This window comes from Tamandua tetradactyla, chromosome 5 (genome assembly GCF_023851605.1).
Source record: "Tamandua tetradactyla isolate mTamTet1 chromosome 5, mTamTet1.pri, whole genome shotgun sequence".
Taxonomy (NCBI): Eukaryota; Metazoa; Chordata; class Mammalia; order Pilosa; family Myrmecophagidae; genus Tamandua; species Tamandua tetradactyla.
Genome location: NC_135331.1, coordinates 16113011 through 16138862, shown reverse-complemented (window position 1 = coordinate 16138862; position 25852 = coordinate 16113011). Strand labels below are relative to the sequence as shown.

At 40.9% G+C, this 25852-nt stretch overlaps 2 long non-coding RNA genes across 2 annotated transcripts in view; one reads left to right on the top strand and one right to left on the bottom strand.

The window, feature by feature from the left end:
• The window catches only part of LOC143682270 (uncharacterized), a 192328-nt gene that overhangs the window by 155493 nt on the left and 10983 nt on the right, over positions 1-25852 (top strand). The window contains exon 5 of the long non-coding RNA XR_013175061.1: positions 6397-6523. This is a non-coding gene — a long non-coding RNA (uncharacterized LOC143682270). The remainder of the gene's footprint in view (positions 1-6396; positions 6524-25852) is intronic.
• LOC143682269 (uncharacterized) lies at positions 23761-25747 on the bottom strand. Its single transcript, XR_013175060.1, has 2 exons — positions 25667-25747; positions 23761-24348 (listed from the first exon to the last, which is right to left on the bottom strand). It is a non-coding gene; the product is annotated as an uncharacterized LOC143682269 (long non-coding RNA).

The following is a 25852-nucleotide window of genomic DNA, read 5'->3' as shown; positions in this document are numbered from 1 at the left end:
CCTAATGACTAGGACCTAGACCTGTGCTCTAATTTCCCCATCAGCAGATACCTGGGGCTTGACCCTTGTCTCCCTAGCCCATCACCCACCCATCTATCCATACCTCCACACCCCAGCATTTATTGAGGATATGGGCAGCTTCTGACTTTCTGCTAGGAACAGGGAACAGTAGTGAAAGAGATGGCTGTGGTCCTTGATTTCATAGAGTTATTGTTCTTCTAATCTGTTCTGTTGAGTATCCATATAGGGCATGGGTTTTGGGAGTGGGAGAACAGGCTATTGCCTTTAAAAATGTTGCAGAAGTGAATTTAGGGACAATGGGAAAGTAGTTTCAATATATTGTTAAGTGGAGAAAGCAAGTTAGGAAACACTGGAAACAGTAGCATTTCTTTTTTGTGTGTGTGAAAGATACAATGTGTAATACCAAGTTAATAATTATGAAGGTATTATCAAGAATGGCTGTGGGCTAATAGCTATCTCATCATTAGTTCATTTAGTCATCATAACAACTCGAGGAGAGAAGAAGGGACTGCTGTTGTCCTTATTTAGCAGCTGAGAAAACCAAGTATCTGAGAGGAGTAAATGGAACCAAGACTAAAGCCAGGCAGTTTGCTTCCAAAGCCATTTGTTACCATGTTTCTCAGATACAAAAAAATGTCTGAAAGGAGATACACCCAGAGGCTCATGATGGTTAAGTGGTTATCTTAATGAGGCTGAATCATAGTCTTTTACATTTTCTTATCTATATTTGAGGATTTTTCTGCAATATGTTTTTGTTGCTTTTGTAATAAAAAAACATTTAATCTTTAGAAAGACAGAGACAAAGAAAGACAGAGATAGAGAGATAGACACAGGAAAGAGAGAAAGGGAAGAGAGAGGGAAACAGAGAGAGATGAGATATAAAGAGACAGAAAGACTGAAACTCCCTCCTCCAGTTTTGAACACCCTGAAAGCTACAAAGAATAAAAGAAGTGCCCCCTCCCGACTTCCAGAAAGACACCACTCCTCTGAAACTGAGCCTTCTTATTACTCCTGGGAAAATAAAATGTAACTCCTAGGGGTTATCTTTTAGCTAGCATCTTCTAGGGCTGTGCTTTCCAATATGGTAGCTACGCAGTGCATGTGACCTTGGAGCATGCAAAATGTGGCAAATCGAGTTGACATGCCCTGTAGGTATAAAATACATACTGGATTTTGAAGATTTAGTATGGAATAACAGAATCTGAAATACCACATTAGTTATTTTTATATTGATTACCTGGTGAAATGATAATATTTGGGATATACTGGGTTAAATGAAAATATTGTAAGCATTAATTAATATATTGTAAGCAATATATTAAGCAAAATATTGTAAGCATGAAATTATTGTAAGCAGTAAAGCTGTTTCTTTTTACTTTTTAAAATATGGTTAAGAAAATTTAAAACTACAAAGATGGCTCATGTTAATCTTTCTATTGGATTGTGCTGATCTAGACTTTCACACTCTCCATATACTGTAAGTGCAGCTGTACATTTATGTATAGGAAGATGAAATGATAGACACAGCCCAGCAACAACTTTCCCTTCTTTCCCTTTGGAGAGAAGTCTCAGTTTACCCTCTGCCACATCTTCCATGGTTGGAGGAGCCCCATCTATGGCTGGTGCCTTGTGCAGTGCCATTTTCGTTAGCACATTAGGAGACTTTGGGTACAAAGATCCCCCAATGTCGCCCCCATAACACCCAGCTCAGGATTGTGGGCACTGATGTATCCCGGGTGGGGCAGCCATTTCTCGGAAGCACCGAGTTGCCTCTTGGAGCAGACTCACCAGGTGATTCCTTGCGGCTCTGAATTCATAAGAGCTTCTTTAGAAAGCAGAAAATGTTTCAAGTGAGTTTGGAGAGATGAGTGTATTTACCGGAACAAATATTTTGCTCTTTGTCAGCCCTTGATTATATCTGACTGCACTTTTCTCTCTGAATTGAGTTGGGGAAAAAACAGTTCATTTAAAGCTTGAAAATGCCCATCTTCTCTTCCATTTTGCATTAGCCATTTTCTTCCCCTGAACAACAGTGTTTGTGTCTGCCTCAAAGCCTAGTTCTTCCATTCGTGTGTACCTCCTTTCCCTGGCTTTTTTTTTTCCTGCAGCATTCTTGCCTCTCTTTGGCTTTTGTTCTGCTCTGCTTTCTGTAAATCAGTTTACTTTGTTCAGGTTTTAATAATCTGTAACATCAGGGAAGTGCTTTCCCATAACAGAAACCTCATTTAATCTATATGAAATCTTTATGAGGAGGGTCAGGGAAATGAACTTCACATCTAGTCAACATTTAGTGAGTGCTTACTGTGTGCTGGATGTTGTGCAAAGAGCTTTGCCATCATGATCTCATTTAATACCACCCACAGCTTCATCAAGTAGGTATCACTCCCACTTTACAGATAAAGAAACTGAGGCTCTGAGCAATGAAATAACTCGCCCAGGGTCTCACAGCTAGTTAGAGACAGAGCAAAGATTTGAATCCAGGTCTTGTGACTCCAAAGTCTCTAATTTTAAATAGCTTCATGCTTTCCTCACTGGTTCATACCAGTATGGCAAATGAGGAAACTGAGGCACAAGGGAATTTAGGGTCTGCATCTGTGTGTAACCTTTCAGGTACAAGTGATAGTTAACTCAGCTGAAACTGGATTTCAAACTAAAGGGAATTTAATATAGTTGAAAGTTTAATATAGGCCTGGCTTCAGGCAAGTCTTGATTTGGGAGCACAGCAATGTGGGAAGAACCGGATTTTTTTTTTCCCCTCTTGTCATGCCTTTGCAATCTTGAGTTCTTGCTAAAGCTCATTCCCTTTATGGTACCAGAATGACTGCAGCAGTTCACTATCTTGTATCTGAGGACAAAATTGCCTCTGTAGGAGAGAGAGGAAATTTCTTTCCCACATACTCTAACCACTGCTCACCCTTGCTCCAATCAGTGTGCCTGGGCAGAATGACATAGAATGATTAGCAAACCCATATAAGGATGGTGCCATTTTTGTTCAAACCACGCAGTTGAGAACTGGGGAAGAATGGATGGAAATTTGGAATACTTTTCTCATTAGGTATGAGTGTACACACATTGATTCATTCAGCAGCCCTTTATGTGGTTTAATTTAGGGTGCTTGACCCTAACTCTTGCTACAGAACTCCCATAGGTCATTTTTTCCATTAGCATTATTTTGATAACCATTTAATTTCAGCACTGCTGCCCAGCAGAACTTTATGCAATGATGAAGATGTTCTATGTCTGTATTGTCCAATATGGTAGCCCCCTGTGGCTGTTGAGCACTTGAATGTGGTTAGTGCAACTGTGGAACTAAATTTTTAATTTTATTTAAGTATAATTAATTTACATTTAAATTTAAATAATTATTGCATATTTAAAATGTGCTTAGTGTAACTAAAGACCTGGATTTTTAATTGTATTTAATTCAAATTAAATGTAAATTTAAATAAGCTACATGTGGCTAATGGCTACCATATTGGACAGTCAGACCAGGAAACATGCACACTATTTCAATCAGTTGTTCAGCAAACATGGATTAGTTGACAGTTATGTTTATAGTCAGTATTGTATTTAATGCCGAAAATGTTATAATGATGATGAAGTTGGTGACACTTAAGTAGCCAGACATTATCCTAAACTCTTTGTGGATTAACTCATTTAATCTTCATTAACAGCCCTAGGAGCCAGGTTCTTCTACTATTTTCCCCATTTTACCTCTAAGGAAACTGAGGCAAAGAGAGGTTAACTAACTTTCCCAGGCTCATGCAGCGAAACCAAGATTCAGATCACCGAAGTCTGACTTTGGAGTTCTTGGTTTTAATCATCATACTATAAAAAAGACCTGGCCCCCATCCTCAGGGACCCTGCCCAGTGCCGTTGGAGTCAGGCTTTACCCGACAAGCCTCTCTAGGTTGTTCCATCTCAAATGAGCATCATGTTCAGCACTTCTCACATCGAATTGTTCTCTTCACAGGTTTGTCAGGGGCATTCTAATAGGCCCAGCTCTTGGACTCACTCTCTGAGTTGATTCCAGCGTGCACTCACATTTTCTCTGTGTTCCCACACAGTTGCTTGTTCCCGGAAAGCCCAGGCCTCCTTCCATCTTGGGTCCCTGTGACTTTATGCCACCTGCACTGCCCTTGTGTGGCTTCTCAATGTCCTCACTTCTTCTCTCTTGGCAGTCCATCTTTTCAAATATGACTCCAGCTTGTAAAGCTCTAGTTTATACCCACACATTCACACACACACACACTCACTTGCATATGCACAAACATACACATTCACCCAAACTTACACAACACATTCACACATCCACTCCCACATACGTTTGTGACCTCATACTTTTTCATATACATCAACTCACACTCACATACATATAGCATGTATGTATCGCAAACGCTTTTACTTACAGATCACACTCATTCACACACACAATTATATGCAAACACATTGCTCCTCTACATATTAATTTACACACATTCACACATTTATAATACAAGACACATAAATACACACATATATATCACTCATATTCTTATTTACACACTCACATACACTGTTTCATGTATATATACACATGCTGGTGGATTCTCTTTGTCACAGACACAGATTGGGGCCTCTTTGGCTGTCATTCATCAAAGAACCTGGCGGTGATTTCAGAAAAACTGAAATGAAAATCAAATCCGGTAATTATAGGATTTTGTACATGCACATTTTTTTTTTCTAGGCTAGACCTGGAAATAAAATGAGCCCAGTTGCTGAGAGCCTTTCTGGGGAGCTGGGATACAAGAGAGTGAAATGAAATCCCTAAACTGCTCTTCAGAAGTGCTTGCTGGAGGAGGAGAGGTGTGGGCACATGGCTTTGTGGTCTGCTCCTAGATCTGCCTTTATGTCTCTGTGCAGAGACTCGTGGTGGGGTTTTCAGGGACAAGGTGAAGGCCTTTTCCTTTCAAATTCTATCTAGAACAGCACTCTAAATATCATCCAGCTCACTTCACTTTGGAAAACATTTACTAAGTGTCTAATATGTGCTAGACATTGGATCAGCCACTTGGAATATAAAATTAGCTAACAAGCTTTCACGATTAGTGGGGGAGAGAGATGAGAATTAGCCAGGGTGTATTAGTTGCAAGGGGCTGAAAGGGAACTATAAATGCTGAAGTCAAGGGGAAATTTTGGCTTGTATAACTTAAACACCTATGGGTAGTTGGCTTCAGGCACTGCCCTGTCCAGGGACTCAGGCAGACATTATCACATAACCACACGTGCCGTGGTTGGGTAGAATCATTAGGGTCAAAGGGCAGAGACTAGATTGGGACAAGAGTGGAAGCTGGAAGGTCATTTTCAGGGAGAGCCCATTGCAACCATCCAGGCAGAGAAGAATGGTAGCTTGAATTAAGCAGATGCGAGGCTGGGGAGAAGTGAATGGATTTGACAAATAGAGTGTAAGGCAAATTATAAGGACTTGTGATGGAATGGATTTGGGTTGTATGGAAGATGGAGGTGTCCTGAGTTCCTGGCTTTTGCATCTGAATGGATGGCTGAGGTAGGGAATTCTCCTTACTTTAATTAAGAAAGTGGGTACAAAAATTATAACATATAAACTGTCGTCCTTTATAACTGCAATCTGTAAAGCATTTATTTTGCATCCTGAGAGAGGAATTAGAGTTGTGGGTGGGGATGGAGAAAATGTAGCCATTTACTTTTTCAAATTTGGGACCATGTGATTTATTTATTTATTTATTTGGTGAAAAATAACATGTTTACAAAAAAGCAATATGTTTCACAACAGTTAGTTGTAGAACAGATATCAGAGTTTGGTGTGGGTTACAGTCCCACAATTTTAGGTTTTTTCTTCTAGCTTCCCTAAGATACTGGAGATTAAAAGAAATATCAAAATAATGATTCAGAGATCATACTTGTTTGTTAAACTCTACCTTCTCTGTATAACTTCACCATCACCTTTGTTCTTTCTATACCACTCTTTAGGGGTATTTGGTCTATGGCCATTCTAACTTTTTCATGTTGGAAGGGGCTGTCAACAATATGGGGTAGGGTGATGAAACTAGCTGATGTTGTGGAGAGGCTGGGCCTCTAGGTTTCAGTACTTATCTGGTACAGGGACCCATCTGGAGGCTGTACGTTTCTGGAAAGTTACCCTAGGGTCTGAAACCTTTGTAGAATATCGTATATTGCCCTAGGTGTTCTTGAGGATAGGCTGGAATGGTTTTGGTTGGGGTTTGACGTTGTGATAGGTAGCAATGTCTAACTGAAGCTTGCATAAGAGTGACCGCTAGAATAGCTTCTCGACTCGATTTGAACTCTCTCAACCATTTATACTTTACTAGTTACACTTCTTTCCCCTCTTTTGGTCAGGATGAAATTGTTGATCCCACGGTGACAGGGTGGACTCATCATCCCTGGGAGTCGTCTCCTGCGCGGTGGGACTATGTGATTTTACTGCTGCCAATGTGTCAATTCTGCAATGACAAAAAAAAGAAAGGTAAGTTTAAGGAACCTCAGCCCCATAAACTTCCTAGTGTCTGCACTTGGGTACATTCTGTAATTTCTGTGAACCTCAGATTTCTTAATTTTTTTAGAGAGGGATCCTATTTACCATCTAGCGAAGATTAAATTAGATAATAGATGTGAAGTATCTAGCAAAGAGCCAGGCACAAAGTAGGGGCATCCCTAAAAATTTGTCCAAGTAAAGGTAAAGAGTTTGCCAATTCCTTATCACAGGAGAATCTGGGGACTTAATAGACACTCCCTTTTTGGAAGAGAGACAAACTGGGAGGTGGGGGGGTTGTTCATTTAGGGTAATGGTGGTTTGTAACTGGTAGCTGGAGCATAAGAACATCTTTCCTGTAAGCAGTGTTTTTTTTTTTTAGTGTGATGAATGCCTTTTGTAGTTTGGAAACAAAAATTCTTAAATGCATAAAATAAAATATGTAGAATTACAAAGGCAACCAATTATATTTAAGTTACTATATTCAGACTTTAAGATATAGAAATATATATGCTTGTAAATTAATTCATCAAACAACTAGGTCTAATAGTGGGCATAATTTCAGAATAGTGGTGAGCCAAGTATTATTTTGAGGCATTTGTGACAATTGAAGTGAAGTATAAAAATATTTATAATATCTGCGGGTGGAAAATTCACAGGTGACATTAAAATACCACTGTGGTTTGTTGTCTACCTTCGTTATTGAAAAAAATGCTAATTTTCATGAACAGTGTATGAAAATAAAGATGTAAATTTTTGGTCATCCAAGTGCACAGAGTCATTGAATTTCATGTCTCATCCCTTGATGGGGGCCATGGGTCTCAGGCTAAGAACACCTGAAGGGAATGGGAGGGCACCTGTCCACCACTTCCAGGAAAAGTGATTTTGTGACTACTGTAAATCTCCATGAAGTCAGTCGTATAAACTTGGAAACCAAAATTATACCTGTATATTTTTAGCTGTATAAAAAATGTTAAATTTAAAGTGAGAAGGTAAAATCTATGAGTGCTTTGGTGTAACACAAAGGATGGTGACATTTAAACTTCTCTATCTTATGAAGTTACCTATCATGTCCAGGAAATCCGAGCTCCTTCCTTGCCCAGGTATTTTAATTATTCCAGGCCTGTAGGAATTAAATTAGAAGAGGGTAGGATGTTAATGGGAAGGAATGTTGGGCTGAGGGATGGGAACCAGATTGTAGGGTAGAAAGGAGAAAGCGGTCAGCCGTCAGGAACTTCCACAGGGCAGGTTCTACAACTGAGCTGAATGCATGAGATAGCGTATGTAGAATTAGGGTTCTCAAACTCACATACCTTCAAGGGCTAGGCAGGTTAAATCAGTGAATGAGGGTGATTGGGTCTAATATAATATGGGAAGATGAAGACTTGGGAAAAGGAAAGTCATGATTCCCTTAAAAAATAAGAAACACCTATTAGCAAAGCACTGTGACAGCCAAACACAACAGATCTGTCGGCTGCTGGCCACTGGCGTGCACCTTCTGGGGCACCTGGCCACATGAATCCCTGGTTGGCAGAGGGGAAGTGGTTTGGCAGACCTAGCTAATGGAGAAGCTCTGAAGTAGTGGTATTGAGCACTTGAATTTGAACTCTCTAGAGCTGTGCTGTCCAGCACCGTAACTACTAGCCATATGTGGCTATTTAAATAAAAAAAAAATTGCTTCCTCAGTTGTGCTAGCTATCCTATTAGATAACACAAACATAGAACATAGAACCTTTCCTGAATCTCAGAAAGTTCTACTGTAGGGCAGAGTTCAGACTACCTGATTCTTAGTTAGGGCTTCCAACCTGGCTGTTTTTCAAGGAAGGAGTTTGCTTTTTTCAAAATTTCTCCTTGCCACTGTCAGGTATGATCTTCCCATCTGGTAGCTGGAGGATCTGGCCAGCCCTGGCTATAGGTCTCATTTGTTATAAGGGAGAAGTGGCAGGGCAGTCTCATGGCAACATTTGGGTGACAATCCTTGCCCTGTGTAGCAAAGAGGTAAGAGCTTTGAAACCATACAAATAAAGTTTTGAATCCTGACTGAGTGACTTTGGTCAATTACTTAATCCTTGGGAACCTCAGTTTCCTCAGCGTATAAACTGAGGATAAGAATTCCTGCCTCTCAAGGCTGTTGGGTGGTGTCTGTGAAATAACACGTACAGCATGTTGCTTTGCGCCTGACATAAAGCAAATGTTTAATAAATAAGAACTGTTATTAGAAGCCAGTAAACTGCATTTTAGTTCTAATGACAAAGGGATTTGATGAGATTTAGACATTAAAAAGTTTCTTTAGAAGAGATTTCTTAGAGGGAAGTCAGTTGATTGAGTTGTGTTTATTCTAGAGCAAGAATAGTTTGGTAGATGAAAAATGGCTACAAATTGTTTCGCTTGCCTTCCATGAGAGGTAGAGTCTACATCCCTGTCCCTTCAATCTGGGTGAGCTTTTGACACTTGATGAATAGAATATGACAGAGTAATGTTATGTCAGTTTGGGGGCTGGCATTAAGATGCTGGCAGTTCCCATTTCTTGCCTCTTGGAATGCTCACTCTTGATACCTTGAGCATCTGTGTAAGAACTCACACTACTTGGCTGGAGGGTTCACATGGAGAGACTTGGAAGACTATGTGGCAAAGGAAGGAGGCCCGGGTGAGACCTCCCTTGGGCTCCAGGCACATGAGTGAAACCAGCCTGAAACATCCAGAGCAGCCGAGCCATCATCTAAATACAACAACATTCCAGATGTTGGCTGCTCTGCCAGCCTGGTCCCAGAGTGAGCACATGGGAAGGGAACTGAGACCACAGCTCACCTTCAGTAGAAATGTGGTATGAATGACAAATAGAGTTTTGCTATTTTATGGCCCTGAAATTGGGGAGTTGTTTTTACTACAACAAACCCAGCCGTCTCTGACTGATACAGAAATGAGGCACTAGAACCTTAATGAAAGGAATTTTCATTCATAATGTAAGTAATTCTGGGATTTACATCATGATGACATTTTACAATAATCCCGTTGTACAGATCCAAATGAACTTAAGTTGGGAAAAAAACCTCTTCAGCTTTTTTGGAAGAGATTCCACCTAGTTCTTTTCATACCCTGAAATGGATTCTTATTGGGAAAAAAAAGGGCTTGATGGAAAGCATACAGCTTTTGTTTTGCAAAAATGAAACGGAAGTGGTATTACTATACATGTGAAAAGGAAATCTATGGAAACCACAGAGTGTTTTAAGAGGTTAAAGGTAAATGAAAATTGGCTTATTTTTTATCTATTGAGTAAACAAGGACTTCTTGAACCAGATTTGGAGAGTATTTGGTCACTATCCAATTTTTCAGAGATGTATTTAAAATATGGCATTAGGTTTAGAGGGAGGTTTTGTTTCAGTTTTCTCCTAAAAAAGAGCATATAGAGGCAGAGACTGGGCTTAGAAACTGAGAGTTTTAGATGTTTCAGAAGATTGGAATAAAACCCAGCAGGAAGATTTCTGAGGATCTTGAAATTAGGGGTTTAACTCCAATCATAATCTATGAATTTTATTTTTCCAATTTCAGAATTGCAATCAATGTTTCAAACTTATTTATTCAGACTTATTCAGACAATGTTTCAGCTGGAGAACCTGGAGAATAATGTTTTATGGGGTTAAGCAACTACCCCTAAGCTTCCCTGGCAGTAGCCATGTTGAGGTGTCCAGCTAATGTAGGAATTAATTTTCAGGTTCTTACAGCTTGGTTGTTGATGTCATCTGGTGGAAAGAAAGTGGAAGAAAATTCACAGTCTACCAGGTACTAGCATGGGCTTCTGTGTGGCGTGGGTGTTGTGACATCAGTGGAAATAAAATGTGCCAGAGCACACATGTGCAGAGCCATGGCCCAAGTGGCATTAATGGTTAAGAGCATAGTCTTAGCAACAGGCAGACCTCAATTTGTATCTCCATCTCTACCATCCATGCTCTGTGGGACGTTGCACAACTTTCATTACCTTTCTGAGCTTCAGTTTATTCATCTGTAGAATGGGCACACTGGTACTGTTTAGAATTGCTGTGAAGATAAATTGTGATAAAAATGTAAAGTTAGGCTTATCCTAACACACAGCGCATAGTACATGCTCAGTAAAAATGGATGATGATGATGATAAAGTGCCCAGAATGGAGACCTGTGGTTAGATCATGTCAGACCTGGGTCTTTGGTGATATAATTTTCCTCTGTGGGCACCATTTCCAAGGACATCGTTTAGATGGAATAATGACCCTTGAGATGCTGGGATTGAGAGTGGTATCTGGGATTATATTACCCAATCCAGCAGCTGTGGTGAAAGCCAGGTGCTGGCTTGCTCCCAACCTGAGCTTTTAACCAATAGTAAATATATAAATCATTTATCTCTTCTATTTAAGCCTTTAGTTTTATATGTAATCACTGGCTCCTTTAGAATAAGAACAGGTTCAGAAGCTTTGGGAGTGTTCAGAAACCAAAGTTCACATAGCTGCCAGTTATTCCATATACCATAGCCCTGTTTTCATTTGGACTATCCCCTGTTTGAGAACTCACAAAGTCTCCTTCTCACCCATTGAATCAAGTCCAAATGCCATGTCCTCACAGAAAATAACTCTGTGTGATCTACCCTAAGATAGCTCTAGATCTTTAGTCTTGTTGTATCATTCCTTTATATGCCCAGTAATCTGTAATTGCATGCTGGCACTCGTGCTACTATGTTCATGGCAGACATCACTAAATGATCTCATAAATCTTCTTCCTATGTCTTCTTTCTGTGCCCTCCTCAACACGGTACTGCGAGCAACCACTCCCAATTGATGAGGTTTGACATGTACGATAAAACTGACTTACTACCCTGACCTTGGAAGCTATCCTTTTCTGACTGGCCTAGGTTTTCTCCACACTTACATGCTTTTGAATGCTCACCCTTTTTCCCTGAATTCCATTCATAATTCAAGATTTGATGTAGTTCACTGAGCTTCTATTAATAGCTGCAAGATTATAAAATCACACATAGTGTTTTTTGAGTTGATTTGAATTCCTATTTGAGAGCTTTTCTTGATAACTCAAATTCAGTTGACCCTTCTTTGTCCTGGTCTCATATGGTATATCTTAAGCCATAAACTTATACCCATTACATTTTTTAATATGATTTATAAAAGTTTGTTTATCTGATCCACGAAAGTTTGTTTATCATTTCTCTACAACTAAATTCTTGAGGGTAGGAGCCAGATAGTTTTTGTAGTAGATAGATCTGAGTTCAAATCCTGCCTGCCACTTTTTAGCAAAATGGCCTTGAGAAAGTTCTTTACATCACTGAGTCTCAGGTCCCTTATATGCAAAATGAAGATGATAATCAAACCTATTGCCTGGGGTTTGTTATGACAATTCAATGCAATAAAATCCCTTAGCACAGTTTCTGAAAAATAATAAAGGAAAAAATTGTCCCTATTGTTTTAATTAGTATACCTTTTCATTTTATGTAGAGCACAGCATGGTACAAAGAGGCTTGGAACCAAAGTCCCAATTTCAAATTTAGGTTTGGCCATTTATTCTCTTGGAGAGGTCACTTCAGGGTCTTATTTTGCTCACCTATAAAATGAGGTTTATCCTCCCATGTTGGTTTGGAGTATAAATGTGATCATGTAGGTGAAAGAAGAGGTTCTATTTAAATATTTAGCAATAAGTATGGAGTGGGGTTGGACCAACTGGAACAGCTGTTGGACAGCTGTTGGCTATAACAACTAGAATGGCCTCTCTGAATAGCCACCCTTGGTGAAGGCGTTCAGGACAGTACAGAGTACTATCCAGATGTCAAGATCCTTTTTGTTGCCAGCCTATGGATAAGATGAGAATGGAGATAGATTCTCTAAATAATAGAGATACCTCGTAATGTATGGGTACCTAAAATAAGACTGGCTCAGTCTGACTCTTAGTTGAAAGCAACAGAATCCTAAATCAGTGGGATTAAGTGAAAAGGAATTTATAGGGAATCAGCAGTAGTATGAACTTAGATATGGCTGGATCCAGGGACTCAAATGATATAATCAGGATGTAGTTTTATTCTAGTCATCCTTTGGATCTACTTTCTGCTCTGTTGTCTCGATTCTCCAACAACCTTTCCCCTAGTGGTAACATGATGGGGTGACATTCATAGAGCCAGATTTATATGCTACCCTCTGCTAGCTTGATGTACACCATAAAAGACAGCTTCTGTCTTCTCAGTATGTCCAAAAAAAACTTACTGCTCTGATTAGCTGTCAGTTTCATCTTTCCATCCCTGAACCAACTCTAATGGGTTGCAGTGCGCTGTTTGGCAAGGTCTGTATCACATGCCTGTTGCAGGGATCAGAGGTAGGGTGAACGCCTGTCTTATTCATGTGGACTGGGGATTGGGTGCAACCCCATTGAAGGGCAAAGGGAGGCTAGCATTTTTTGTTAAAACAACTGTCCATTAATGCAAAAGAGCTAGAGAATTGCAAAATGGATCTGTCATTATCCAGGCTTGGTCACTCCCCATTCATCATGAATATATGATGCTCAGGTTAAAACAAAGAGTATTGTATCTGAATTTCTTCCTCTAAGAAGTGGCTGGTTTGTGAGGCTCTGCCTCCGTACTTTAATACCTGAGAAGACTGATCTAACAGCTACTTCCTTCTTGCCCGTGAAGGAAAAGATGTTTTCGGGTAGAGCATTGGTAGGACGTGGTGGCTGATTCACGTGGGTTTGGCAGTTCTCTAGGACTACATTTGCAAAGTTTTGGAATCATGAGGGAAAGAAAAAAATACAGTATGATCATCTAGGCACTTCTTTCTTTCCCCTTATTTTTCCTCAAAGCCCTGGCACTTTAAGGGAAATTTAATCCTTATGTTTCTGTTGAATTTGCAGTATACTTAGGGCATCAAAATGGAGCCTATAAAGAGCCATTTGATGTCCAGGAAGAATTATGAGCTTGCACGTAAGCCTCCTAAAATGTGTGTATGCTTATGCATGTGTGACTGAGTGAATGTGTGTGAGTGAGTGAGTTAGCACTTGACATTTATCCATTGAAACCTTCTTCCATTCTGTTGGGTTTGAACTCATCAGAAAGTGAGGTTCAAGCTTAAAGTTAGATAGAAAAATCTCCTGAGAGGCTATACTTCTTTCCTTCTTCAGAACCACACAGGGAATAATGTAAGTATATTGCTTCTTCCTTTAACATAGAATCATGGGTATAAATTATCACGTTTAATGACAAATTTGGATTGAGTTCATAGTACCCAGTCTCTGTTTTCTCATTTCCAAATCTGGTTTTCATGTCTACCTCTTCCCCAAATCTCTCTCCATGCAACCTCTGAGGACTTCCATGATCTTGCTGAGTCCAGTGGGTGTCGTTGTACTTGACCTTCCAGTGAGTATGGTTAATTATCATGTTTTGTGACCTCTCAGCAGCATTTGACACAATTAAACATGCTCCCCTTTTGTGGCTTGAGTAGCTTCATCATGTCCCATTTTTATCCTATCTGGCTTCTGCTTCTCCATCATATGCATTTTCTGCCTTCTTCCCCCAGCCAGTATTAGAGGTCCTTCAGGCTTAGTCATAAGCTCTCTCCTCTGTCTTCTCTTCCCTAGTTGACTTCATCTGCACCCATTGATTCTTCCAGAGCATATAACCAACTGCCTTCTAAACATCTCCACCACACTTGAGAATCTCAAAGGTACTGCAGACAATGAATTCAGGACTGAAGCCATCATCTCTAACTGTACCCCCACCCCCCACCATATTCGTTCCTTGGTGTCCCTGTCTTAGCTATTAATTAATTTTTTTCTTTTCTCTATTCATAACTCCACTATTCTAGTCCAGGCAACCATCATTTCTGGTCTGGGACACTGCATTTGCTTCCTAATTTGTCTCTCATGTCCATGCTTGCCTATTTTCATACTCTCTCTGCACTGCAGTCACAGGTATCTTTGAAACAGTAATCTTGCCATGTTACTTCTCGTGTAAAACTGTCGATAGTTTTCCATTACTATTAGGGTAAAAGGGAAGATTCTTTTCCATGTTTGCAAAACTATAGGAGAGGAATTATTCACCCTGACCTGCAGGAGGAAGTAGGCTTTTTTTGCACAGTAGAGGCAGGGAACTTAAATATGTGGGACTCAGTTCTGGTATTCTCTTGTTCCATTATAACTAATAATGGATATGTATATCAATCCTGACTTGAAAAGCACCAGAAATACTTATGGAATGAATGAATGAATACATAAATGAATGAATGAGTCTCACCTTCTGGGACTATAACATCCAATTGGGTAGTTACTCTAGGACTCAAGAGTAAACTTTTGGCCATAGGGTTTTGCTGGGATACCAGGACTCATTTATCAGCCCCAGAATTCTCTCCATTAACTCTCCTCTCTCAGTTCTTTGGAGTCCTCATACAAATAAAATTCTAGGATCCTTGTTGGCAATTTCATTTCTCAAGATTTGGACATAAAGATGAAGCGTCTCCAAGAACTCTGTCTACTGAGTCCTAGTTTTAGTGCCAAGAAAGACTTTTTAGGCCATCTAGTTCTTTAGACAGGTAGAAACATGAAACACTGGAGAGATTAGGTGATTTGTCAAAAGTCCACCATAAGGTATTTTAGAATTGACTTTTTTCTTAATTAAATTTAAATCTGAAATAATGATATAGTTGTTGTGGTTATCATCATTGCCATCATCATCATCGTCATTATTGAGTACTAGAATAATAGCATACTTATTGAGTCTATTTCAGACACTGTGCTATGCCTTGGAACTCATTTAATGCTTACAACAGCCCTATGAGGTCAAATGCATAATACGCATATGATCTCCAATGTCAGAAGTGGCCCAAGCTCACAGGGCTAGCATTTAGCAGGAAGATGAGAATGCAAGTCTATGTCTTCAGAATTGGAATTCCTAACCATTATGCTAAGGTCATGAGCAGCCTGAAACACCAAGAGAGCTACATTATTTTAGGTACTTTGTTTATAAAATTAAACTTAGTAGGAAAAAAGTATAGAATGCTTCCCCCCACTCCACACGTACAAAAATATCAAAGTATCTATCACACATTTTACATTTAACCAAAATAACCCACCAAGCCCTCCAGTTTGACCAGATGGGATTTTTGACACTCTTATTTCTTGAATTGGGGAAACTGAGTCTCAGGCCCCCAGAGGAGCCAGTGGGTATTGTTGGGGCTATCAGTCAGGCCCAGGGCGTCTCTGTCAGGGTTTTATTGAGCAGAGCTGCCTGCCGCCATATGCATTTAAATAATGAACAAGGATCAATACTTGTCTCTGTTCTTCTTGTCCACATTCCCTTGATGCTGGCCAGAGAACAGGAGGCCAGATTCACTATGAAACTTCACCCTGCAGTAGAAGCTTATTATAGCCTTGCTGGAATGAAATTTTCCTCATCCAGACCCATGAGAGATATTGAAAGGGGTGGCAGGAAAGGTCATAGGGAATCCACCAGGATCTAAATCTTGAATGCCAGTAAGCTAATGTGGCTAAGTTTCCATAAACAGCCATCTATCTATCAATGGATGTTTATTCAGCAATCAATATAAACCCAAACGTGAGGCAGTGTAGCCCCATAGTTAAAGGAATGGATTCTGAATCCAGGCAAATTTGGGGTCAAATTCCATTTCTTCCATTTACTAGTGTGGACTTTGAGGAAGTCCCTTTGCTTGCCTCCCTCCTCCCCTCCCTCCTTCCTTTGTTCTTTCTTTTCTTATTTCCTCACTTTCAGTTTGTGGATTTATTTGAAATAACTCACAAAAGGTAACACATAGGTACATGTGTGTGCATGCACCTACCACTCAGATCAAGATGCAGCACCCGCAGTGTTTACCATGCTGCTTCCCAATCCATACTCCCACCAAGAGATAATCACTACAATAATCACCACTCGGTCTTTTCTCCTCCATGGATCAGCTTTGCCTCTCCTGGAAAGTCACATGCAGAGAATCATATTTTATATACTCTTCTGTGTCTGATTTCTTTCACGCATGAGATTCATCCATGTTATTGCATGTAGCAATGGTTTATTTTTTTTATTTTGGTATAATATTCCCTTGTATAACTGTACCATGATGTATTCATCCACTCTCTTGCTGATAGATGTTTGTGCCATTCTCAGGAATTGGCTACTATGAATAAAGATACTATGAACATTTTTGTGCTCATCTTTTTGTGACATATGTATAGCTAGGAATGGGTGGCTGGGACATTTTGCTTCTGTTTTTGGAGCCTGAGTCTTCTCATTTAGAAAATGGGGATTATGAGGTATATAGTCTAACATATAATAATCACCCAATAAGTGTAGCAGTTATTCTAGTTAGGTATTTTAATGCCGTGAGATTAGAGAATGCTGTCTTTACCTAACCTCCTCCCAAAAGCCATGCCAACTCTTCATTTAACCCAGTCCAGACCACCCTGAAGCAGTCGTGTTGTGCTTGGTTAGGCCACTCTGGGCAGGTTCTGCCTGGAAAACGTAGGCACAGAACGCACTACCCCCCTGCCAAAGTTAACACTGGTGTTCTCTCACCGATATTTACCCAAGGAACACTTTCTCCTTCACCATTTGCTCTATTTCATCTGACCAAAGAGCAAATCAGGGTTTTACCACCTACTGCCAGCCAGCTTGCCTGCAACCCATGGTATCCAAAGAAGAGTCCTTGCATATATTTGCATTCTTTTTTGAATCTCTGTCATAAGATGATATTTAAATCAGCCAAATGAACTTCTAACATGTGTGAGAAACAAAGCCTGATGTGAAGGACGCTGAAAAATTTGGAGTGTCCTCGGCTTCCTAAGGGGGGCCCTTCCTCCTCTCCAGGCCTATAGCCATGTCTTTGCATCTACACGAGCAGAAACTCGGGCAGACCAAAACAGATTGTGGTTGGAGCTAGAAGAAAGCTTTAGAGATGCAATAAATCAAGGACAATTGTAAAGGTGCTTTGTGTTCTGGGATGTTGAAACATCTCTCTTTGTCTAATGGAACCTTCCCCCAGGCGCAGTTAACCGTAAGAATGGCATAACATGAAGAATCACTCTCTGTCCCATCTCCTTTTTCTTCTGCACATAATGCGATGATGTTTCATCTCCAAAAATAACCCACTGGGTTTGGAACCCTTTCCTTTCCCTATTAGGGCTCTGTGGGATTATTGGATTATGAAGCAACGGGCTTTTTTCAGGCTCACTGGCTCAGTTGATTGGTGGTAGAGGGCAGAAAGCCAAGGATAGCTGAAGCGCAAAGGATATTCCAAGTTAGACACAAATTTACTGAGCACTTACTTACTAAGTTCCAGGTACTGTGCTGGGTGCTTTACTTTCATGACCTCAACTCATTCTTATAAAATAACTCCTTTTCTCTTCCACTCCCCCCCCACCAGCCTTTTGAGATAAGGAAGCAAGGAGGTTATCACCCAAGAGCGTGCGGTTAGAAGATTCACAGAACTGAGAGAGAAACCCATAGTTCAGGCACTTAATCTAGAAAATATGTTGTTTGGAAATAATTATCACTATTGAAGTTTAATTTTGAGATTTCTCTGCTTTCTTGATATTTTTCACTGATGTTTATTTATTTTCAAAAAAAAATTATAATTTTGTTTTGAGAATTTTGCTCTTCCCCTTAACCCTAATCCAGTGCCTGATAAGATCCAATCTCAGGAATTTTGGCTAAACTAACCTTAAATTGATGGTCTGTAGAATAAAACAATGCTCACCTAGCCTATTTCTTTGTGCTTTCTTCTCGATTCCCATTGCCTTGAAGATTATAGTAGACATCTGTTACTTTTATTGACAGTCCTGCCTTTTGGGCTACCCTTCTATGCTCCACATTGTTCTGGTGGGGTGATGATTTCAATCAGGGGCCCTGTTCCCCTCCCTTACTCAGCCTGGCCCTTCGGATGTGGTATGTTGACTCAGGGGTGAACGTGTGCTCCAGGAAGGGTCTATTGAGTCTTTTGCTGAGGCAGGATGTATGCTGGGCGGGAACAGGCTTTCTTTCTTTAGAAATTATGAGCTTTAGAGATAATGTAAGCCTGGTGTTGTTGGAAACTCATCTTTGCTTTTATGTCAGTTGAGGCCAGGAAAAATAGAAAGTCAGTGTAGAAGAAAGAAGTTATGAGAGATGGAGAGAGATGAGGAGATAGGGAGGGAGGGAGAGAAAGAGAGAGCGAGAGTCATCAAAGTACATCTTCTAAAGTGAACCTTGGTATCAAGCTTGCCTGAAGCTTCTCGCACCCATGGAGAAATATCACTCAGTTCTCCTTGCCTTCAAAAACACGGTTGGAAACCTCCAACTACTCTACTTGGAATCTGCCCCAGTGTTTGCTCCCTCTGAGGTTTTGGGTTGATTTCAACACTCTCTCTGGGTTGATTTCAGCCAGTGGCTGAGTGTGGTAGGGGTTCTAGAGGAGAGCCATTTCTCTCCAAAGTGAGACTCTTCTAATAGGCAATCTCTGCTCTGGGGGTTCCCGTTGACCTCACTGCAACTTTTTTTTTTAGAGTTGCCCTATAATCTGATCCTCTTTCTGCCCAATCCTCCTTTCTTACCTCTCTCCTTTCCCAGGTGTCAGCAGGGTGTCAGACCTGTGAGCCTTTCCCTGCCTACTCTTGCTAACTCCTCTTTCTTTCACATGTGTCTCCCCAATAAATCTCTTGACTATCTAATTCTGTCTTGGCTTCTACTTCCTGGAAGACCTGAACTCACTCACTACCCGATTCCATTTTTGCTTAAGCTAGTTTGAATGGCTCTCTGTAATTTGCAACCCAAAGAATCCTATTACAGAAATGGAATCTAGTATGTAAAGATGCTTTGAAAACTATAAGGTCCTGTAGAGGTATAGGTTATAGTTAATATGATTCTCAAAGTTGTCTACTGAGAGTTAAATGACAAAACTATGAATAACACCTCTGATGGGGGTTGGAGTTTGCATTGTCATGGGCAACCCTTAAAGATTGACAAGAATTCCAAACTTGGAGAAGAAGTAAGGGTAGTGAGATGGTGAGGGAGGGACAATGCAAAGTTAGATCTGCTTTGGGTCTATCTGTATGGCTGCTGTCTAAATCCAAATCACTTGTCCAATATCTTTCTTGGATTTGAAATCCATTTATTCTATGCCTCCTAGACATTGTCACTTTAGGATATCTGTCAGCCACCTGGAATGCTCCAGGTCTAAAATGGAGTTTATTTTGCCCCATTCCTTCAGTTTTTCTTCCTACAATATTCATTAGCTCAGAGAATGATCCACAGCCAACTCAGTACTTTAGGGTTAAGTCTGGGAGTCAGCCTTGACCCCTTTTTCTTCCTCCTCTAATACATTCCAGCAGTTATAATTTCTCCTTTATTTAACTCCTCATTGCCTCCTTCCCTGCCCCCTAAAGAAGATGTGCAAAGCACCATAGCCTCTACCTTCCATGAAGAAGTTCCACCCAAACATTATATATTAATTTCCCTTTCCATTTCCCCTAGATCTGGAATCTTGTAGGTTTTTGTAAGTCATCATTCAGCTTAAAAAAATATTAAAAGATTGTTTATTTTAATTAAACTCAAAAGGTGGCTTATCCTAATATCCTCTGGGAAGGACCCCATTATATTCAGGAAGAAAGGAGCAGCCCTTGGAGAAAAATCAACTTCATGTGCCAAAGCAGTGTTTCGTAAACTTTGGAATGTCACGAACAATGCATTTCTAATACTCATTTGGGAGACTGAAGTCAGGTGACTACTTTTTCTTTTGGCAAGTTAAGAAATATTTTAAAAATTGTTCTCTGCAACTGCTATCAGTTTGTAAATGTGTAACTCAATAAACAATGTGACCCAAAAGTTTCAATTCTAAAGCGAAGCTTCTTTTAACGAAGTATAATTATACAGTGCTCCCTCATTCGTGCATTCCATTCTTAATTTATATTTTCAAGTGATATAAAAAAAGATGATCAGTTACTAAGCCCTGAAAACCCATCTTCTATTCCCTTTTCCCCACCCCAGTTCTCTTATACCCTAAACTCTCCTACACTTCTTCAGTCCAAACCCCCTCCTGTCCAATCCCTACAGGCCGTGCTTTGGTATGGGTTTTACTTTCTTCCTCCCGTTGTCGCTGTCCGAGTTCCCTCCCCCAGCTCATTTTCATGTAGAGTAGTTTAACCTTTCACCTCTTCAGTCTTTCTCCTCCTTCATTCTTTCCCTATAGATATTCTCCTCCTCATCTCTAGTTCAGCATGAGAAAAGCCCCCTTCCACACCCCCTTCCCCATTGTTCCAGCAAATGCAGAACCCCCAGGAAGGCAGGGAAGGAAACTAGCTGGGCAAACACTTTTCTGAATCCTTTTAGCTGGCAGGAGAAGGGATAAAGGCTGGTGGTTGGTAATCTGGGTTCTGTTGCAAAAGAGAGGGTCTTTTATGTATTATTTTTAGATCGATTTTTTTTTGGTATCTTTTCTTTTTTTAAAGATTGAAGTTGTAGGGGTATTAGGCTGGTATATGGGAAGAGAGGTTCTTTTAATAATAATAAGTATAGAAAGAACAGAACCTTAGAATAAAGGGCAGCCCTTGATACTGAGTATATAAACAACGCTCTACATTTTCCTTCTTTTTCACAGCTTGCCGTTGACTGATGGCAAACCTAGGGGCTTTCTGTTCCTTCTTCCTGGGTAGATTTTGCCCTTCCTTCCTAGGTATGCTGACTTACTAGTTAGCAGAGTCCTTTCAGGAAAGCTGAATGATCTTCCCCTTTGGGGTTAGGGAGGACTCGGCCGAGTCCTTTCATTATAGGAACATAGACTACACACTGCCTGGGAGCTGCTTAAGAAATTGAGAGGTTCAACATTCTGATCATATAATGGACTTCCTTTTTGGCCCAAAGACGGGGGTGCGGGGGTGGTGGAAATATATATATAAAGAAACTGAAGGTGGAAGAGAGCTTTCTATTCTTACCTGTTTGGACTTGTCAGTGCGCGTGAATTACAGTGTGAGTTCAGTTGTCCCCTGCTACAGCAAATGATCCCCTTTTCTTGAAGATTATATCTCTAATGAAATGCAGTTCCTTTGAACAGCTGATCATGTAATTTGCAGCGTTTGTTGTTTTTTTTTTTTGCAATGCAAACAAGATTTTAAACTTTCCAAATTCTTAATTTCTTCAGAGTTAACTTCTCTTATGCTTTCTTCAGGATAATGGGCTGTTAACTTACAGCTAATAAAACTGTTTTGGGGGAGGAAGATAGAGAATAAGACTCTTCGGTGATCCTGGATTCGATAATGTGATAAATATTTATTGAGAGCCCATTATATCCTAGGCCTGGTGTTGGCCACTGTACTCATGTGATTGTAATTCACCCTCCCAACAAAACTGAAAGACAGGTATGATTATCCACATTTAACAGATGAAGAAACGGCAGATCAGAGAGGTTTAGGTTCCTGCCCAGAGGTGCTCAGCTGGTAAATGGGAGAGCGATATCCAAACCCTTGTCTGTCTAAGATCCACATTCTTAAGTGCAGACATTATGCTGTGACCATCTTTCTGAGCAGCATCTGTTATCTCTTCTTGTCTTTACTTTACATTTGGTTTGGTTGAGACTGGCTTAGCTGACATAAAGGAAGCTGGAGATTGGAGAAAAATCTTACTACGTTGGTGTTATGTTTTTAAACGGTAGCCGACTGAAAAATCAGAGGAACTGAGTCCGAGTTTAAAAAAAGTTTATTGTCCTGGGGTGAGGTTCCCATGTCCAGGTGCTCAGGGTGTGGGCCTGGGAAGTCGCGCCCCCCTGGGGGCGGTGGGGTTAGATATAGGCTAGCTAGTGGGGGCACTGATGATGCCTACGGGGCCTCCTGTGGTAGGTTAGGAGTTTCTTGCACTTTAGGGCCAGGGGTATAGCTACGGGCCTTGGCCGGGGGGCATAACTATGGGCCACGTGCAGTGGGCATAGGTACGGGCCGTGTGCAGTGGGGGTCCTTTGTTTGTCAGGCCAGGTCCTGATTGGTTGAGTTAGAACAGCTGTATGCCCGGATGTGCACTAGTTTTAGTTCAGGTGGGGGCCTTCCAGCCAGAGGCTGCCGGGCCAGGCCTTACAGTTGGGACTTATGGACGGGATCACATATTGTGTTTCATCTCTGTAATGTTTGCTGTTGCATCCCATTATTTTCCTACTTCTCACCTAAACTCTTCCCTGTCTCCAAATTTTAGATTTTTCTCAGGAAAGGTGGTAATAGTGGTAGAGATGATAATGGTGATGGTGATGATGGTGTTGGTGGTGATGGTTATGGTGATGGTGGTGGTGATGATGATGGTGATGATGATGATGATGATGATAATGGTGGTGTGGTAATAATGGTGATGGTGGTGGTGGTGATATTGGGGTTGGTGGTGATGATCTTGGTGATGGTGATGATGGTGGTAGTGATGGTGATGGTGATGATGATGGTGGTAGTGGGGTGGTGGTGGTTTAAACTGTTTTGTGTTTTTTGTCTCTGTGAATCAGAAGTTGTTACGAGAAAGCAGGCCAAGGAAACCAGGCATATTTGGTCACAGAGGGATGGGAGTGGTGATGGTGGAGGTTTTGAAGGTGGCAGTGAGGGCGGCAGAAACTCTTGTGCAGTCAATTCACCCCAGAAACCAGATTTAATCGATGTAACCAAATAGTTGAGAATCTGGGAAAGTAACACATCTTCACTAGATTTCCAAGAGACTGAGGTAGAAGCTGCTCTAATTGGATAATTCATGGTACTTAATTATTCTTTCTTATGACAGATTCTCGACTCTGAGACAAGGAATGCAGATAGACTCAAAGTTGTCAGGCAAGTGTGGAAGGGAAGCAGGAAGAAAGCCTAATGAGCTCTTGCACATTCTCATGCTAAAGGCAGACAAACATTAAAGGCAAAGCTTTGTAATCGGACAGATTTGGGATAAGTTTTCAAACTAGTGTCATATCTTATCTAAACCTGTTTCCTTATTTATCAATGCTACTGAGCTCTCCAAATTATTATAAGGATTTAATGAAATAATGTACATAGACCTTTCAGCACAGTTCTGGACACAAAATATGCACTCAGCAATTAGTGTCTGATAAAGAAAGGATAATTAAATTAATCTTCACAACAACCCCAAAAATGAACCCTATTTTAAGGCTGGGCAAACTGGAGGCTAAGTAACTTATAAGAGTAGCTAACATTTATTGGGCACATTTATGTGCCAAGTTCTGTGCTAAGCATTACTTCATTAAATCCTAACAACCACCACGTTAAGTAATACCTTTATTCTCCCCCCTTTTATGGATTAGGGAACTGAGGCACAGAGGGGTTGAATAACTTGTTCAAAGTGAGATGACTGGTAAGGGTCAGATTCAGGATTTGTACATGGAACTTCAGAAAGCACATGCTAAACCAAAAATTGGAATGGCAGCAAGTCCTGTGAAGAGAGCATTCGTCACGTAGGGGTGGTGCTGGTTGGGAATCTGGACAGAGGATCACACGGATGTGACAGCCACCTCTGCCATGTCTCCTATCCGCGGCGCCAGAATTTGCACAGCAGACACATCCATGCTTCCAAAGCTTGCCCTTGACCATGTGTGTGGAGGCAGTTTCTGAGCCAAGTCTGGCTGTCTTGGCAGGGATGTTCATAGAGGGACGTCTTCACCCACACCCGGGAGGATGTGCTCTTTACACCCTTTGGGCTCCCAGAGCCCAGCTCCAATTGTATCAGTCATTTGCAAAAAGAAAAACAGAAAAAGTTCATGCTTGCTCTCTTAGGAAAAAAGCACACAGACCTCTCCCATCCATCTGTGACCAAATGTGCTTGGCTTCCTTGGCCTGCTTACTCATAACAACTTCTGATTCACAGAGACAAAAAACATAAAACAGTTTAAGGCATTGGCACACTCCGCTCAGCAATTCAGCTTATTCCTGAGGGAGCGTTCTTGGCAAGGGCCTCCTGAGGTTATCTTAGCTGGGAGGTTGGGAGGCTCACAGGAAAGAAGGAAGGAAGATTCTTTGCTTATGCTGTTCCCTGCTTGCAGAGCCTGAAAGGTATTTTTGAGGGAAATGGGTTGGAAGGATAATTATCCAGCTTGTAATCAAAGCCAGTTGTGGAGGAATAATGCATCGAGCCCCAAACAGTGGCCCTGTCAGCAGGAAAGAGCCCTCACCAACCAGTGGATTTATGGCAGGCCGCACAGAGCGGGATGTATATTTTGGCTTGTGCATCTAAGAGAGTTCAGTTTCTCCCTCTTCTTTTCTCTCTCTCCTCTGTCTTTAATCTTGACTTCAGAGGGGAAGAGTTGATTAATTTACTTGGAGTTAGAATCAGGGCCTGTTTTATGCCAGTGTGGCAGAGCTATAGGATTTTGTTCACCAGTGTGTCTCTGGTGTCAAGTATACTGTGATCAGTTAATGTTTACTAAGTGAAGGAAATGCATTTGTAAATAAGTATTAATAACTTATTATTAATAATAATAAAATATTAGCCAATATTTACAGAACTCTTTTGGTATGCCAAAACTCCATTTTGATACTTTCTATGTATTGTGTAGTAGATTCCCGTTATTAACCCTACTTCACAGATGATGAAACTGAGTTGTGGGGGGTTAAGTAAGGCCTCATAGCACCTGCTCCCAACCACAGTACCCTATTATGGGATGGATGGGTGGAATGCTGGATATTGGGATGGAGAAAGTGTCACCTGCAGAGAAATTTAAACCAATCCCATCTGTTTTCGGTGAGCTCAGAATTAAGCAGTGCATTTGTGGCAGAGCCAGTTTTTCTGACACATTGCCTTGTTTTCTCCGTGTCAGAGAAGTTTCTGAGCCCCAGAAAGCTGGGCATTCACATTTAAATGCCTCCTCACCAGATCTGGGTGCTCAGAGGGATCCAGAGATACAACCGTCACATTTGACACCAAGTAAGGTGGCCAGCCATCCTGTTTGCCCACCATGAGAGGGTTTTCCAGGATGTGGGACTTTCTGTGCTAAAGCCAGGAAAGTCCCAAGAAAACTGGGACAGGTTGGTTACCTTATTCCCATGTCACTCGCCAAATTTTCATAAATGGAGCACATTTAAACCTGTGTGACATAAGGCCACTTAAGAATGTCATCCAGTATAGCGCTGAGGACCTGGCCTTCGGCATTGGATGGGCTTGGGGTAGAATCTCACCTCTACCACTTCCTTATCAGCCAGTAATCTTGGGCAAGTTGCCACCTTTTTTGAGCTTCAGTGTCTTCATCTACAAAATAGGGATAGTGTTTAAATCTACCTCATAGAGCTATTGTGAGGTTGCAATGAGATAATGCATGTTAAGATAACTCAGCACAGGTTGTTGCTTAGAAAATGTGAACTCAA